This window comes from Drosophila kikkawai, chromosome X, assembly GCF_030179895.1.
Source record: "Drosophila kikkawai strain 14028-0561.14 chromosome X, DkikHiC1v2, whole genome shotgun sequence".
Classification (NCBI taxonomy): Eukaryota; Metazoa; Arthropoda; class Insecta; order Diptera; family Drosophilidae; genus Drosophila; species Drosophila kikkawai.
This window is the reverse complement of record NC_091733.1, coordinates 6211205-6216494: the sequence shown is the minus strand read 5'-3', so window position 1 is coordinate 6216494 and position 5290 is coordinate 6211205. Positions and strand designations below refer to the sequence as shown.

The 5290-nt window shown below is 36.4% G+C and overlaps 1 long non-coding RNA gene across 1 annotated transcript; it reads left to right on the top strand.

The window, feature by feature from the left end:
* The first annotated feature begins 773 nt into the window (after positions 1 to 773).
* LOC138929127 (uncharacterized) lies at positions 774 to 2511 on the top strand. The gene is made up of 3 exons (XR_011445567.1): positions 774 to 947; positions 1015 to 1513; positions 1575 to 2511. It is a non-coding gene; the product is annotated as an uncharacterized lncRNA (long non-coding RNA).
* The last annotated feature ends 2779 nt before the right edge of the window (positions 2512 to 5290 follow it).

The following is a 5290-nucleotide window of genomic DNA, read 5'->3' as shown; positions in this document are numbered from 1 at the left end:
GTGACTTAAATTACTTCGCGTTTGTTAAAATTTAACTATTATTAGTTTACTACATAAATATTACATTACTACTATCATTATATTATTTGTTAAATTTCACTACTTAAAATTAATTATCTATTAATTCGATATCTATATATATAAAAATGGAGACAAAAAATGTTACTAATGGCATCACAAGAGAACGGCTGGGCCGATTTGGATCAAATTTTTTTCAGTTGTTTGTAATTGTCAGAAGAAGGTAAGAAGGTAAGAAAATTTTGGGAAGACCTTCCGGAAAAGTCGCTAGCGGCTCAACAGATGGACACACTGTTGTATGTAAAATTCTGAAACACCCTACAAAGATCATAGCTGCGTTGAAATTGTGTATCAATGAACTCGGTAAAAAAATATTTAAACAAAAAAATCGAGCTAACGAAGCAATTGGAAGTAATGCCTGCTGTTAGACGATCAAGACTTGGACGGCGTTCACGCAATGCAATAAGTATTCAGAATTCCCGTTATAGTCGGACGCAAGAGGAACGTACAGAAATAAATGCATCGATACGTGCCCAAATGGCACAGCTTCTCGCTCCACAAAGATCACCTCAAGCCCGACATAATAATAGAGAAAGACGAGCCGCAAATGAAAACTTGAATCGCGCTGCATTCGCATACAATCCTGAAACATCCTACAAGGATCTTACCTGCGTTGTTATTGGTTCATTGTCTAGGATTGCAATGCACTGAAGTTTCGGTTGGAAACCCTCGGCTTATGCTGTGCAGGTGGCAAAATTAAATTGCCCGTTTTGGCTCATCCACCAGGGCCATTGTATTCGCTACTATATAGAAATTCAGCCCAATCAAACAGTTTCCTAAATCTTGCACAAAAATATAACGGATGCTTTCCAATTACGTCATTTGGAGTCGAGGTTTTTCATCAATCAGGCTACAATCCAAGTTATAAGGTAATGGCGTCTCTTTATTATCAAAATTAACAACTCACATTTTTTAAAATTGCATTCCAACATTCAGATTCATGGGCAAATTCAACACCGAGCGGGCGCTTTGTTATCACCACAAAACAAAGATCTTAAATTCCTTCAGATCTATTTCATTGGTGATTCGGCAGTTGAACTAAATCACCGCTGTGCAATTTTTACTGAAACTTAACGTGAAATTATCGAACAATTGCAAAATCTTCTCTATGTGCATAATGAATTGGTCAGATTGTTCAAAACTGCATTGGATATAATGCATTATGACGAACACAAAATCATTATCAGCGCTGACAAAAGACCCACTGGTAGCCATGCAAGACAATTTAACGCTCCCACTATCAATGAACACGCAGTGGTGATTGTTGGCGAGAATGTGGAATAACGCGATATTGTTTTTAACCGTCGGGATAATGGCCAAGTGCAGCGAGTTTATGAGACTCATCGGTCACATGATGCTCTTCAATATCCGTTAATGTTCTGTCGTGGAGAAGGTGGGTATCACTTCAACATAAAGATGGTCAATCCAACGACAGGTTTGTTTACAAGTCATCACTTCTTTTTGATTCTACAACTGAGTTTGAATTCAAATTCTAGGAGAAGAAACGAATAAGAACGTCAACTCTATGAATTTTGATGCGTATCGATTGATGATTCGACTAGATGTTGACAATCATCTGTTAAGATACCACCGTTTGTTTCAACAGTACTGTGTCTCAATTTCATTCGTTTTAATCAGTCGAAGTTGCGGTCAGACGAGTACATTCACTTGCGTGACGCCATCGCTACTGAAGGACACGCGAACAACATCGGTTGTTTGACCAATCTCCCAGCAACTTATGTTGGAAGTCCGCGCCATATGCAAGGGCAAATTTAAAGGAGAGGTAGTTCTTATCCCACGAATTCCTATTATTCCAACAGATCTTCCATTCCAATTCAAGACGATTCAGTTCCCAGTTCGATTGGCATTTGCGATGACCATCAATAAATCGCAAGGCCAATCGTTGGAAGTCTGCAGGATAAATCTAGAATATCCATATTTTTCACATGGCCAGCTATACGTAGCCTGTTCGCGTGTGGGAAAGCCGTCATCATTATTTATTTTTACACCGGATAACAAAACAAAAAATATTGTTTATCAGATCGCTCTCCACAGATTTCAAGTCAAAAAAATTTGTCAATCCAACGACAGGTTTGTTTAAAAGTCATCACTTCTTTTTGATTCTCAACTAATTTTGAATTCAAATTTTAGCCTAAAATTTTTAGGAGAAGATAGGAATAAGGTCAGCTCTATGAATTTTTATGCGTATCGATTGATGATGTTTCAACAGTACTGTTTCGACATGTACGTCAAAGTAGAAACGGAACGTCTCAATTTAATTTGTTTTAATCAGTCGAAGTTGGGGCGAGATAAAGTTCGCCGGGTCCGCTAGTGTAAATATATATATTAATAAGTGAATTTACTACTATCTGATATTAATTGTTAAATATTTATAATTATTACTATACCAACTTACCTATTGCTTAAAATTAATTATCTAATAATTCGATATGTAAATATATATATTAATAATTGAATTTACTACTGTCTTGATATTGATTGTTAAATATTTATATTTATATAACTAACTTACTGCTCAAACTTAATTACCTTATAATTGTCATGTGTAAATATATATATAAATAACTAGCGGACCCGGCGAACTTTATCTCGCCCCAACTTCGACTGATTAAAACAAATTAAATTGAGACGTTCCGTTTCTACTTTGACGTACATGTCGACGCAGTACTGTTGAAACAAACGGCGGTATCTTAACAGATGATTGTCAACATCTAGTCAAATCATCAATCGATACGCATAAAAATTCAAAAAATTCCTTCTTATTCGTTTCTTCTCCTAGAATTTGAATTCAAACTTAGTTGTAGAATCAAAGAGAAGTGATGACTTGTAAACAAACCTGTCGTTGGATAGACCATCTTTATGTTGAAGTGATACCCATCTTCTCCACGACAGAACATTAACGGATATTGAAGAGCATCATGTGACCGATGAGTCTCATAAACTCACTGCACTTGGCCATTATCCCGACGGTTAAAAACAATATCGCGTTATTCCACATTCTCGCCAACAATCACCACTGCGTGTTCATTGGTGGTGGGAGCATTAAATTGTCTTGCATGGCTACCAGTGGGTCTTTTTTGTCAGCGCTGATAATGATTTTTGTGTTCGTAATAATGCATTATATTCAATGCAGTTCATTCTCATGGAGAAGATTTTGCAATTGTTCGATAATTTCACGTTTAGTTGCAGTAAAAATTGCACAGCGGTGATTTAGTTCAACTGCAGAATCACCAATGAAATAGATCTGAAGGAATTTAAGATCTTTGTTTTGTGGTGATAACAAAGCGCCCGCTCGGTGGTGAATTTGCCCATGAATCTGAATGTTGGAATGCAATTTCGAAAAAATGTGAGTTGTTCATTTTGATAATAAAGAGACGCCATTATCTTATAACTTGGATTGTAGCCTGATTGATAAAAAACCTCGACTCCAAATGACGTAATTGGAAAGCATCCGTTATATTTTTGTGCAAGCTTTAGGAAACTGTTTGATTGGGCTGAATTTCCATTGAGTAGCGAATACAATGGTTTTGGTGGATGAGCCAAAACAGGCAATTTAATTTTGCCACCTGCACAGCATAAGCCGAGGGTTTCCAACCGAAACTTCAGTGCATTGCAATGCTGACATACGACAGACAATGAACCAATAACAACGCAGCTATGATCTTTGTAGGGTGTTTCAGAATTGTATGCGAATGCAGCGCGATTCTAGTTTTCATTCGCGGTTCGTCTTCCTCTTTTATTTTGTCGGGCTTGAGGTGGTCTTTGTGCAGCGCAAAGCTTTGCGATCTGGGCACGTATCGATGCATTTATTTCTGTACGTTCCTCTTGCGTCCGACTATTACGGGAATTCTGAATACTTATTGCATTGCGTGAACGCCGTCCAAGTCTTGATCGTCTAAAAGCAGTCATTACTTCCAATTGGTAATGCTTCGTTAGCTCGATTTTTTTGTTTAAATATTTTTTTACCGAGTTCATTGATACACAATTTCAACGCAGCTATGATCTTTGTAGGGTGTTTCAGAATTTTACATACAACCGTGTGTCCATCTGTTGAGCCGCTAGCGACCTTTCCGGAAGGACTTCCCAAAATTTTCTTATTTAATAACCTTCTTCTGGCAATTACAAACAACTGAAAAAAATTTGAGCCAAATCGGCCCAGCCGTTCTTTTGTGATGCCATTAGTAACATTTTTTGTCTCCATTTTTATATATATAGATAAATAAAACAATAAAAATTTTCTATTCAAATATGACTCAAAGAAGTGTCCTAATTAATATAAATGCGACTCAAAAATGATTCCCTTATTACTACAATGATGAGTTGCAAACGTTCAAATTTCGATTCTAATATGACTCGAAGAAGAGTCCCTAATTCGTATTAATGGGACTCAAAAATGATTCCCTTATTGCTACAAATATGACTTGCAAACGATCAAATTTCGATTCAAATATGACTCGAAAAAGAGTCCGCTCTTGGCAGAGGGAGGAGTCGAAAACGACTCTTCCAGAAGAGTCGCGGCTAGGCACAGTGGATCCAATCTAAAATCTAGCGGAATAAAAGTCTATTTTTTAAATATAAATATTGCGTTTAGTTTTGATTTTATTTAATTGGCTACACTCTGCAAAGCTCAAAAAAGCTTTTGAATGAGTTTTTTAGTGCATCTCTGATCGGCTGCGAGCTTTGAAACTTAACTGATTTGCGGCACGTGTCTACACAAAGATTTGAGGTTATTTGTAATTCGTTTTAAATTATCAAAACAAGTGATAAATTTGAGTATATTGATACAAATAACTTTTGTTTCCCTTAAAATAAGGTATGTACTAAATACAAATTGTATGTTAGTGGCCCGTCTTTTCATGTGTAGCTTAAAAATGTGTTATTCGTAAGTTGACTTAGCAAGAATTGTTTTTGAGCGTTTTACTGTCTTCATTGGACTTAAGTTAACGTTATTCAATCGTATTCAAGCTAATTTTAGTATTTATGTAAAGTATGAGTTCTTGTGATGTGAGAATGTCCAAAATGATGACCAACTACGTCCAACTCTTTATCTTATTGCACTTTTTAGGTGAAATGTCAGTCCCGAAGCGCGTTCTGTTTTGCATGTGGCTTGGCGAAAATGTCGCATCAAGGAAATTGTTGGTGCTAAATGAATATGTATTTGGCACAATTTTGAAGAACATAAACTTATCTG